Genomic DNA, 12,899 nt, shown 5'->3' on the forward strand with positions numbered 1-12,899 from the left:
TTACAAAAATGTACAAGTCATTCTGACAAACACACATTGTGTATTTGACATCAATACAAAACATAGAGTTTAATGTCCACTGATAGATGGCTCATTCCAACATCATTAGCATTACAAGGACATGTCGACATTCTCACAGGAAACTCTGAAGGTATTTATTGTTCTGCTGTTGCAAAGTCCAGGTGACTGAGGTCATGATCATTTTTCAGCTCTGTTGTAAAATGATCATGACCTCGGTCACCTGGACTGTACAACAGAGCTGAAAACTTGGGACTACAGCTGAGCGGGAAGAGGGACGAGATCCGGATAAAAGGTCAGTTAAATCATTGATACAGACAAAGATGCAACCTTGTGTCACACTGCTCTGACAAAAGGAACTGAAGAAATACCACAAGTGTCTTCTAATTGAAGTAACAGGTTCGGCTTTGCAACAAATAAGCCAATTAGGGTGACATTAGCTTACCGACAGCAATAGAATGATTATTCTATTTGCAAAATGAACAAACACCCTGAGAGCCTGCACACACACAACGCCCAAAAATAACGCAAAAAACAAAGGAAAGATGCCACATAACCAAAACTGATGGAAACTGAACGCAGATGCTTGAACAGTTATTTAAAAAATGAGGCAAATCATTACTTGAACTACAAAATACAAAATTACCTTCAGATCAAAACTAAATCAAAACTACTACAATGACAAACAGAATCACCACAGAGCAAATATGCAAATATGCAAAACAAGCAGTTGGTCTAGCGGGTCATCTTCTAATCCAGGGGATGCCTGTTCATCCCCCATTTCCCCCGTCCATATGGCAACTCCAAGTTTTGCAAGCCTCTGGCATGTCAGAATTGTTGTGTGAATGATGTGTGCGTGAATGAGTCAATGTGGTCAATCACCTGAGAAATGCATGGGAAATGCCCTCCATCCTAAAGTCAGTGTACCACATGGTAACTACAATTCATCGTGAGTAAAGGTAGGGGAGTTTCAAAGAAGTCGTACATTTCCCTTGGTGCAGCTAGATTAGTCAAAAGGTCAAACTCAACTACCATGATGCTCCTTATGATGAACACACTGTAATGTGTGAAAGGAGTGCTTAAAAAAAAAACCTGCAGGAGGAATTTCATTAGCACAGCTCAGAGCTCTGCTAAAAAAGCAAAACCCAAAGGTGATAAAACAATCCACCAATGATGTAGCTGCTCTGAGGGAATTAAAAATGACCATAGAGGGGAGAAATACTGATCATACTGAGAAGTGAAAAGTACCTTTGGTTTTTGCTTTTGAAACATCAGTTGAGTTACAGAGAAGAAAAGAAAAGAAAAGAAAGCATGAAATTCCCCGGTGTATGTTTAGATCAGAGAAAGTCAGTTGATTCATTATTGTTACAAGACATAAAAGTTGAAATGATGTAAGTGAAATGGCACGATGAGCCGAGGCAGACTGACCCATTGACTCACACACAGACGCACACACACACAAAGGAGTCTGCGTTACTATTAATCAGGAGCCACATGAATGGCTGCGCCTCCCTCCAACCACCGCCACTCTGTTCGTCTCACAGTTTCAAAGACGTGCCGGCTGGAGGAAGAGGCTCAGTGTGGGTCATACTGAGGTTACTTCCTCTGCAGCCCACCCTGAATCCCTCCCCAAAAAAATGATGTTTGCCTCCTCCTCATCCTCCTTTGACTTCCTCTCTCTCTCTCTCTCTCTGTGCTGTGCTCCATCGATTCTTCAGCCCGACTAGGTCATCAGGTCCACCTGGCACATTCATACAAGTCGCTGTGTTTATTCTAAAATGCATCGTAGACACTTTTATTGAAGTTTATTTCAAATATGTCCACAGTCAGAACAATACACAGAGAAGTGTGTTTTTCGAAGCTGTGCCATGAGGTCATCTGAAGGTAGAAAGTGGAATTAAATAAAATATAGGGTGTGAGCATATAGGAGCGTGTACACAGAGATGCTATTGTTTTTTGTTCCTCTAACAGAGCCCATATGAAATGTCTGAATTGCAGACTCTGAGACCGATTGCTCCCAGTGAGTAAAAAAATAAAGTTGCACACAATCAGATAGCGGCCGTGTTCTCGATTAAGAAGTGTGTGGGGAGGGAGCGCTGCCTATTCAGAACAGTTCAGAGAGGTAATTGCACAAGAAGCCACTGTACAGGAATCATCCCTGGACAAAATGTGAGGCCTTGTACCAGCATGCGGCGTGCAGGGAGGGAGAAAATGACTATCAATCATGGACAAACAGAAGCATTGGGGAGCTTTTAAAGTGAATGAATTTGACAGTGTGTGAATGAGACACCTGATCTGAGCAAATGAGGAGACACGGAGACTAAGGACGCAGGGACAGGCAGTGATTGTCCATCTCTGGGACACCTGTTTCTGCTCCAAACAGAGAAACGCAGGGAAGAATTGGACAAAAACTGTGAGGCCCGTCGAGCTTCAATAAAAAGTTTCTTCTAACAAACACAGCTGGGACACTTGTGGATGTGCAGGGCCCTTTGCTACAGGTGTCAGCCCCCCCCCCCCTCCCCACAAATGTCCCTACTTGCCCCTAGTAAGGAAACACACACACACACACACACACACACACACACACACACACACACACACACACACACACACACACGCACACACACACACACACACACACACACACACGTCTTTGTTTGGGATGCCAGCAAACTTCCCCATGGACTCATAAAGGGCTCCAAAGAAATGAAAGAATCCATCAAAGTGACACTGTTTCATCAGCCCACTTGCGTGCACACATGGCTGAGTTGACTTGCTGATGCCACTATAAGCGTTTATAAATGATTCAGTTGTCGTCAGAGCCATAAAGTCGGTCTGCATCCTTTTGATATATCTTAAACCTTCATTCATTTAGTTAAAAGTCACACATTGCTGACGAATCACTGGCTCTCTGCCAACATGTGCTTATTAAGGGCTTGTTAATGCGTAATGCCTCAGAGGTAGTCATACCGTTTCACGGTATCCTTTACCTGTCTGACAGGAAGCGGGTTTTTCTTGGCTGGACAATCTCTTCTGACAGGATACGCCCATATATGGTCTATAGTCTTATGAAATCCAATGCATGTCAGAGGAAATACTAGAGGAGACATTGCAAAAGGTATGTCTTCCTGTGAGTGGGCGTACAATAAAACACATCCAGTGATGCCACAACTATGCAATGTCTCTTTTGCAAACACGAGCATGAGGAAAATCCTATCTGCAACAACCCCAGTGCTCAAACTATGGAACCGTATGAAAGTTTTACTTAAACCTTCAGATTATTGTGACCAACACAGATACCTTTAATATCACTGCACTACTTTGTGCTCCAATATAAATGTATCATTTTAGCAATCTAGCGCAAAAGCTGAATGAAACAAAATTTTGCAACAATAAAATAATAAAACTAGTAAAAACATGTAAGATAAAACTTAATATGCAAGATAAATCTGCAAGTTTTGCTTTTACTTCTACAGAACAGGGCGGTCCCACTGGCAACTATTTGCTTTCACCATCTTCTGCAAAGAGGCGATCATCACTTCTTAGCAGTTTAGTAGAAAATAAAACAAACTTCACATCAAATGGTGAAATCTGTTTGCAGTGACTCGAATAATACCAAAATGTCTATTGGGCACGAATCTGGAAAACTGGCACAAACTAAGGTTGAAGTCAGAAAGTAAAGACAGTGGAAACTATGGAAATGAAGTTAGAATTGTACTGAAGTTTCCCCAAATCTGAAGAATTTGGGATTTTTTTTTCCATCTAGTTTCACTTATGTTGACTTACATGATCATTTTCTATTGCTTTAAAATAGTATATATAAGTATAAGTTTGTGCAAAAATGCATACTCGTAGGTGCAACACTGGTAGTGATGGCAATAACAATTCTTGCCATCGCTACCAGTGTTGCACCAACAGTATCGTTACCACCAAACATCAAATCATCAACAGAGTGAAGCTCATCTGTCCAGCCTTTGTATTCTGCATGTGTTGGTTACTATAGAGTCCTTAAAGTAAATAACCCAGACAGCAATACGATCTGCAGGGTGCTGCACACTGTACCTGAGCCCAGTGACGGGACAAATAACTGAAATCCGGATCACATGACAAAGCGTAAAATACACAAAACACACAAAACGCTGTTACGATGCGTGAAAGAACATCTTTCACACACATATTCTTTCTCGTGAGAAAAAAACCGTTAAGCATAATGGATGAGTTTACAGTATGTTTGGGCCACCTGGCAGTACCAGCATGACAGATGGTGCATGTGTGTGAGGGAGAGAGTGTGTGGAGCACCTATAAGGGGGTTACTAGTCATTAAGGGGGGGTTATTAGTCATTAATGGGGGTAGAAATGGCCACAGAGGAAAGTTGGCATCATGCAGACACAAAGTAAACACTTTCAATTCAACTTCAAGTCAAACCTGTGGCCTAAAAACTAAGCTACACTAGCTTGTCAAATGTTTGCTTTTGTCTGCAACATGGAAGTCTTTTAAAGTCCCCCAGCAACACGAGGGAGGCCAAAAAGCCGTAGGAGAGCACCACCATGTGGCAGAAAGAAGGTACTGTATTTAATGCCAAAAATCACCACAGTACTTGATGTCTCTCTGCAGCGTTTTGCTTCACATCGTCTTTCTCCAGTTGTCCAAAATCCTACAGTTTTTACTGCAGTGTTAAAAAGTATTTCATACTGCTAAAAGCATTCCACTGCGTATTTAAGTGCACTAAACAGTTTAATACCACTAAAACACATTCCTCCAAGAGCAGCAGTCGTTCCTCACACAAAGACAGAGCTTTGAAAGGAAAAGCCGCTAAAATGTGCTTTAAGAGCCGATGTTCTGGGAGAGAAACAGTGTTTATTTGTTCTTGCTGTGAGCTGCTGGCTGTTAGGGCGCTGCTAAACATCACCCGCTCCTGTGACATTAACCCCGGGGAGGAAGCACAGTGTCAGACAACAAAGCCAGAAACATGTCTGCCTGCTGATCAGCCCGGGAAGTTTCCCATTCCCATGTTTTGGTTTTTGAGATGCTGGCAACAACAACAACAAAAAAAAAAAAAGGACAATTCCAGCTGCGATGAAAAAGCTATGCATGTGAAAAGGCACCGCTTTCCTCCCAAACACGCCCCCGTACTGCCACCCCGTCCGTCACAGGGTCAAGTGGGACAACAGGTGGGTCTCTGCATGTGGCAGTTTGAAGGGGCCTAAAAATAGTCTATTGTCACCACTGATTTATAAACAAACTCTTTTCTGCCTTTTTTTCTCACACACTCACACGTCATATGTCCTTTTATGCTTCCTACAAAATATATCCCTCACTCTTTGAACATATATATATATATATATATATATGCTTTTTAGCAAAGCACTATATTACGTCATGTTATGACAGCCTCTTTCAAGCCTATTAAGATTTTCATCAAGCCTGTTGGTGTTTTTATATTTTTAATCTTCCTTCATTTTAAAAATATTATACTTATTAATAGGTTAAATAATAATAGTAGAAGAAAAAATAAGACATTTCTACATATCACAAAGACAACTACAACATTAACCAGCTCTGCAACTTTATACCGACAACACAATTATTAAAACAATTAGTTCATGTGGTTTCTGCCTTTTGTTTTATACAAACTATCTATAAAACTAAGAAGTATTATTGTCACTTTAAAGAGTTGTGTTTTGATTTTTTTCTTTTCTGTTCATTCACTTTGTGTATTGGTAATCGTTAGAAATGAATTAATAACGCTTGTAATTTTATAACTGAGTAACACAAAACAGTTTAGAAGGACTTACATGTGCTATTGATCTGGACACATTTAGAGAAGTACATAGTTTTATACCGTTTTATCCAACTTCGGCTTCCCGGGGTGCTGATGAAGATCTCATCTTACTATGAGAGAGACCGTGGACGGCTCACAAATCCATCGCAGAGAAACAGATAAACACAGTTTGAGAGTCACCAAAGGCTTGTTTTATGTACTCTGGGAGGACACCCAAGTACTCATCATACAAACGCTGCACAGAGAGAAACAGCCCGGACTCAAACTGGGGATCCACCTGCTGTGAAGCACGAGTGCTCGCCACCACACCACCATGTGTCTTCAGACATGTTGCTGAGGAAATTGAAAGGGTACAAACAAAGGACTTCCAGTTAGCTGAATTCCCTTCAGCTGCTCCAGTTTCTAGGTCCTGCTTTTGTGTTCCACTCGAAGCGCGTCAGCTGTAAAAACACAGATCGTATTGTGGAATTTAATAAAGCCATCAGCGGAGAGTCTCTGCTGTGTTCGGCTGTCACTTAGCGAGGAGTGAGCCGCGTGTTTTGCAGTGAGCGCTCCATCCGTACGGCTGCAGAGGCTGCAGTGACGTGCAGCGTGGCGTGTCGGGGCTTTCACATGAAACTGAAATCTGATTTGATTTGTCGTCTCAGTCATGCATATAACCGAGGAATTCATCAAAAGCTAAAGGAAAAAGCCACATCGAAATGACATTTTAGGAGCCGAGAAAAGGAAAACGCTACCAAGGTTTCCAGTCAGATTTGCTCTTGATATTTTCGTATTCAATTTTTGGTTGTTTTTTTTATTATTCTACAGTCTTTTAGGCGACAAAAGACTTGTAAATTACAAAAAAAAAACATTTGAGGAATTAAAACAAACTAATAAGTTCAATGTCTCAATCACAATGCCGAAAGTATAACACACACAAACGTTATGGTCACAACTTCTTGACTTATCCCCCAAAACTCAATAGCGTAACATTATCCAGAATGATTTCTACTCTTCCTAACACTGGATTTTAACCTCATTGTAATCATGGCAGTCCTTCCAGTAAAACTACATATAATTTGATTATAACTGGAGATCACAAAATGTGCTGTGACACCTTTACTAACTCACTGTTAATGAACCCCGGCAGACTGACACAGCTTACTTCTGACCTCAGATCAGTGTCTGGGAGAACGTTCAACCTTGGACGTAGTTTACACTCCAAACACAGCTCTGTTATCTGGGTCTCTCTTACCGTCCAATCAGATTCCCCTGCAACTTCAATAAAAGACAAGTCCTCAGTGTGTTTTTTGTACTCATGGGGTCAGTTAAGTGGTCTAGTTTTCTAAAGCTTCCACACAATTCTCTTTTTGTTGTTGTTGGTTATATGTATAAATAATACCGTTCTAGAGGTTTATCAAGCAGAGGTTCCTCAAACCACGATCATCTCTGTTGCCTTATGTGTTTATGTTGTGTGAAGACCATTAATCCTCGTGAAATAAATAGCCCCTTCAACCAAAAGCAGAAACATGACAAAGACACATCAACGCAGGGTGGAGACGGAGTTAACTTGCTCACTGACTCCCACTGTAATTTGTTGTTTGGCGCACATCAACAAAAGGCATGCCTCAAAATCCACACACTCCTTTCACTCGGTAGACTCCCATGCGTCTAAAAATATTCCAAATAAATGCCTGTTTTTCCTTTAGAGGGGGATTTTGGATTCCCCTGTTCGGATCTCAACATGTCATCACAGGCTCTGAGTGCTGTGTCGGCACAAACAGGTCACAGCATACCCTTTATCACATGAAGATGCAGTGAAGGCATCAAACTCAGCATAGGTTTCACTGCTGTACCATCATATCAATAACAAAAACATTCACAGTGGGGAAATCATCCAGTGTGTGAAAAGAAGAAAATAAACCATTGATTTTGTTTTGTTTACAGATATATTTTTAGGCTGAAAAAATTAAGTATTTGATTAATCAGTTGGGATCAAGGATGTATATACTGACAGCCGTTTGTTGTGGATTTTTTTAATAAGATCATGAGCTCCAGACACAGAAACTTGCAGGCCATGAGGCTGTGTCAAATTATGGGAACTTGCTTATGTAGGTCAGCAGCAGTGCCGTTGAATGAGAGTTTTTGTAGAAACTGGTCAATCAGAAGAAAGTGGGCTTTCGAGGACGCTGTAGTCAAACAAAATAGCAACAACAGCTTGATCCAGAGAGGAACGAACTCGGAGGCTACAGATGCAGCCAGGCTAAAATAAATGAGCCGTCTTGAGGAAGAGTCGTGGGAACAGAGCTCCTGAATTACCAGAATACATTCAAATACTTCAAGAACTGTTCAGTAAAAGAGTACATTTCAAAGATTTTCTTTTTTATTAAAAACGTTGAAAATAGTTTATAGCTGTAGTTCAACTGATCATAGATTAATGCAAAACAATTAAGAAGCAAACAATTAAAAGATTGAGAATTTGACATATAGTTGAATATAATTTTCTAAATTCATTCACTTATTTGCATAATCCACTTGAAGCTGTATCTCTGTTGGCTTATAATCCGCTCTTCTTATAAATACACAGGGAAAGTGTCTGACCTGCGGCACAACCAAGTAACACACACACTGACAAAGCAACATTGGATGGAGCTTTAATGGCATCTCTTCACATATTTAAAGGGGTATAGGTGTTTGGATGGTTTGCCACTTTACTGAAAAAAAAATAAAAAATCATACACCCTGGTCCTTTGGGTAGAGCTCAAACAGAGGAAGCAGAGGGAATTAAGTACTCCATGCTTTCTCCTCCCACATGGATTTCAAGAGCTCCCTCTCTGGGCGGAAACACCAGTTCTACCTTTCTGCCTGTCAGCGGCCTCCTCCACACACACTGACAAACATGACTGCAGACGCTCAGCCCCCTGAACGCTACTTTAAAGACCCGTCAGTCTGAAAAATGAAAGGCAGGCAGGCCGACAGAGGCAGGGGTGTGATGCTGAATCTTGATCAAACAATCTTGACACGTTTACAGAAACGGGGGGGGGGGGGGATTAGGCCCTTTCCTACCTATCTAAGACCGGTTGCCACGACAACACTTCCTGCTTGGTAAATGTGTACATCTGAGGTTGAAGTCAGCCTGATTAGCACATGAGCACCAACAGCTCCCGACTTCCTGAGGCCAGCAGTGAAACATGTACCTTCTTTCCCCATCCTCTTTGTGCTGTCACAGTTCAGCTTTCTCAGCTGCAGGCAAAGGCAGCGCGCCACAGAGCAGAATGACACGCAGCCAAAAAGACGAGCGAGTAACGCTTGGTATTTCATAAAGTAAGGTCATTCTGCTGCCAAGCCAACGGATGGGTGTGACTGTATATCCGCCGCGTCACCACCACTCCTCACGATACATCTGCTCCTGGGTAGGGTGGAATTCAGGCAAACCAGACACTGTGGGCCGGGCCTTGTGACTACCAACAGACACAATGCAGCACACACACATACACACACACACACACACACACGCCACAAACACCAAGCTGGGAAAGGCCTCTGGGGCCTCAGCTCGTCTTTACATTCCTCTGAAATGTAGTAAAAGTACACACAGGTCAAGAGAGGGAGAGTTGGGGACCCTGTGTTGGTTTGTGCGTAGTTTGGACAATATTTAAAAATCCTTGAATGCCCCCAATGTTTTGTTCTTTGGGGGGGATTTAGTGAAGGGTTATAGAGCTGGAGTTTGACTTGAAAATATGCAAATAAAATTCTCTTTCCTCTTATTGATGCAGGGATGAAAAACCATCCACTGCCATACAAGTGAATGATAATAACTGTATACAATACAATCAGAAGAACTGTTTCTAAATCAGGACTTGATGGTTTAATTCATCTATTCGATTCCCATCTCATAATGTTGTTTAATTAAATAACACAATTTCACTTCTATGGAAGTTAGAAATACATAGTGTTGTGCTGAGTTAATATATATCTGAAGTATTAAATATCTGGATGAGTGAGATGTTATTGATTGTGAATAAATAGTATATTAGTTGTTAGTATAAACAATTACTACGGGCAGTGTATTAGCAAAAGGTGATGTGTATTCCAGTTTCAATACTGTAGGTAAGTTAAAATAAATTCATCTTCTAAAATTCTAGGAAGCATAAAGTAAAAAAAAAAAAAATAGCACCACATACAGACATTTTTTAAACTAATATCAGAAGTCTTTATCAAACCAAAACTAACCTTTCCCACTCCAGCTTCGGGTGCCAGTGTTGTAATATATCCTTTACCATTTCTCATAATGCTTATATACCCAAATTAAGACACATTTAAATAAAACTGTACAAACAAACCAGATGTGAATCAGTATTGGGGAAAATATGCAATACTGGAATTGTCTGTTCATCTTCTCACATCACTTATTGGGATTGTAGTCACATCTTTAAATTAGGGCTGGAAGTACAAATCATGCCTATTATTGGTTATTCTGGCAGCGAGTTCCTCAACCAAACAATTCATTTGTGGTCTTGCAAATGTCAGATATTGTAAAAATGCTTTATAGATTCTGAGCTGCATTATAAGGTTCCCGTTTGATAATCAGAGCCATGAAATATTCACATTTACATTAATTGTACCTCCATTTTTTATTATGATAAATCAAAAGTGAAAAGTGTTGCGAGACGAGCAAATGAATGCAGTCAGGAATGAGGTACCACATACACTTTATAGCATGCTGGCTGTGTGCGGTGCATGTTGAGAAAATATGTGAATCACTCAAGGCCGGTAAAGGAAGTAGTAAGGTTACGAAGAAGACACTGAAGCAAGAGCACAGCAGCACGTAAACACAGACCAACTCCTACTTCAACAAACTCTCCACTGCAGGAAATCCACAGATGACGAAACAGGCGTTGGAGGCTCAGAAGGTGGCCACCACCGTGGCTTTCCCCGGGACCGAAGTGGCTGTCCAAAAACTGGTCTGCGGAGCTGCCGATCGAGTCGAGCAGCATTCTGCCTCAGAGGAAAATGATCGCCGCTTCCAGGACCGAAGAGCTACTGCAGCTCTGCTGTACGTCTGCCACATCCCACATGATCCAAACAGCTCAGCCCTTGTTCCACGAGTTAAACTCATGTTAGGCCAGAAGAAGGAGATAAGAATCGATCCTCCTCTCAGGATCAGGGAGTTCCCCTCCCTGCCCTTTTCCTCATCACATCTTCACATTGAACAGGACATTGTTCCCATCTTGGCCACCAACCACCCACTTCCCCTCTTTCTAGAACTAATCAATTTGCATGCATCACACGTCACGTTAAAGCCTGCCAGCAATCCGGGCTAACCTCCTCACACAAGTGCAATTGCAGCATATGGCACCAAAAACCTGGCAGGGAGACGGGGTGACTTTTAGAAATGGGGCCTGTCAAAGGTCACAGACATGGAACGTCTCAATGCAGTTCTGGTGACTGTACAGACTCTGATATGTGTTTTAGTCATGAAATTGCAGCTGCACAGCAACGTCTTTGTTTGAAAGACGCATATTCCTGCTGTCGCCATGTGAGCACAGATGTGCGAGGCGTTACACGCCGAGAATAAAGCCCCGACACGGACTGCTTTCCCTCTCTTCATTCCTTCTGAAAGTCTGGGTCACTTCCTCGTGGCCCGGAGTCTCTTTCACTCCTCCAACAGAAAACTGATCAAACCAAAACCCAGATCTCTCGGTCATCCTCAGAAAAGGGTGATGTCCCTCAGCGTCCAGTGTGGGGCCCACTCGTGATGATGGGTGTCCGAGAGGAGGCTTTGATGGCGGTGAATAGGGTACTAATGAGTTGGCCTTATCAATGGCTGGTCTGTGCTCCGTCCTCCTAATGGCCAAAAGGGGACATCAGCAACATGTAAACATCTCAGCTTCTCTTCCCTGTGTGGGGCCTCCTCCCCTCCAACCATCACTCCAGCCTCCTAATCCAATTGTTGCCGAGCATTAATGTGAAGGAAGTGATGGGTTTGCATCTTCTGAAATCGTGCGTCTGTTTTCTAAATGATTCCCTGGGTGGCAGGCATAGTAGGTGGGGCCTTTGGGGAGCAGTGAGGGCAGGAGGCCGAGGCTGCAGTGTGGAGAGGAGAGACCTCCAGCTTTCACCTGTTGAACACACTCCACCTCTCTGGAGGCTGGAGGCTGGAGGCTGGAGGCTGGAGCCACCGACCGCCGGATGAAGGCTGAGCGCGCAGAGCCGGTGGCTGACAGTGAACGTGTCTCTCGCAGGGAAGCAGTCTGAGACCAACTGTTGCTTCAGCCCACGAAGAGCGTTTCACCTTCTGTTCACGAGACGTTATACCGACACATGGCAGTCTTACCTGGCCGCTGCAGTCAGGTCTGGTTGTCTCCGTGGCTCTGTGTCCGTCAACAGACTGGGAGGAGACCTTTCCTCTGCTCTGTCGCTCACGGCGCAATGTCACAACTACACACTGTGTTTACAACACAGACGGGGGAGAAGGCAGCCGCTCTCACACCTCCTGTCCACTTCAACAAAAAAAAAAAAAAGAAAAGAAAAAACCTCGCGATTCCAGCCGCTCACACTTTACAATGACGGTTGGTATTTATTGCTCGTTGACTTTTTCTTCTTTCCCAGAGCGACCAGCCTCCCAGCTTTTCCTTTGCTTTTCCTCCTCTACTTGGACGCTTCTCGACGAGAACTGCCGAGTTGAGTCGGGAGGAGAGAGGCGGATCGACCGAGACCGAGGCGTCAAGCCGGAAGAGGGTAACCACTCCACTTCCGGTTAGTTAAAATAAAGTTTTATTTGTTTCCAATCTCTCAATTCATGTCATGCTTAGTTGTTTTGCCATTATGGAAGCATTTGCATCATATATCTCCACTGATTGAAAAGAGAATATTAAAATTTCAAAAAGATTGTTATCAGTAGCATTTCTGTTTAGATTTATCTATGTAGCTGTCAATCTTCTATGAGACTCGGGGTTGTCGTGAGTTGGAGCAGATCCTGGGTGACGATTATTTGGGTACAGAGTACACATTGGACAAGTAGCCAGTTCATTACAGGGCAAATACAGAGAGACCATCAGGATATGTATGATCACCCATTAAGATTAACTGAGAAGTTCCAGTTGTGCAATGGTG

The 12,899-nt window shown here is 42.6% G+C and overlaps 1 protein-coding gene across 2 annotated transcripts in view; it reads right to left on the reverse strand.

Annotated features, from left to right (window-relative positions):
- gng12a (guanine nucleotide binding protein (G protein), gamma 12a) overlaps positions 1-12,259 on the reverse strand; it is a 28,610-nt gene extending 16,351 nt beyond the window's left edge. The window contains exon 1 of one of the 2 annotated variants that reach the window (XM_080461938.1): positions 12,121-12,259. The gene's annotated coding sequence lies outside the window, so the exon portion shown is untranslated. Of the gene's footprint in view, positions 1-10,633; positions 10,744-12,120 lie in introns of those variants that run through there. The other variant, XM_080461937.1, reaches the window with a different exon arrangement.
- Positions 12,260-12,899: the final 640 nt, after the last annotated feature.

This window comes from Lipophrys pholis (genome assembly GCF_963383615.2).
Source record: "Lipophrys pholis genome assembly, chromosome: 1".
Lineage (NCBI taxonomy): Eukaryota > Metazoa > Chordata > Actinopteri > Blenniiformes > Blenniidae > Lipophrys > Lipophrys pholis.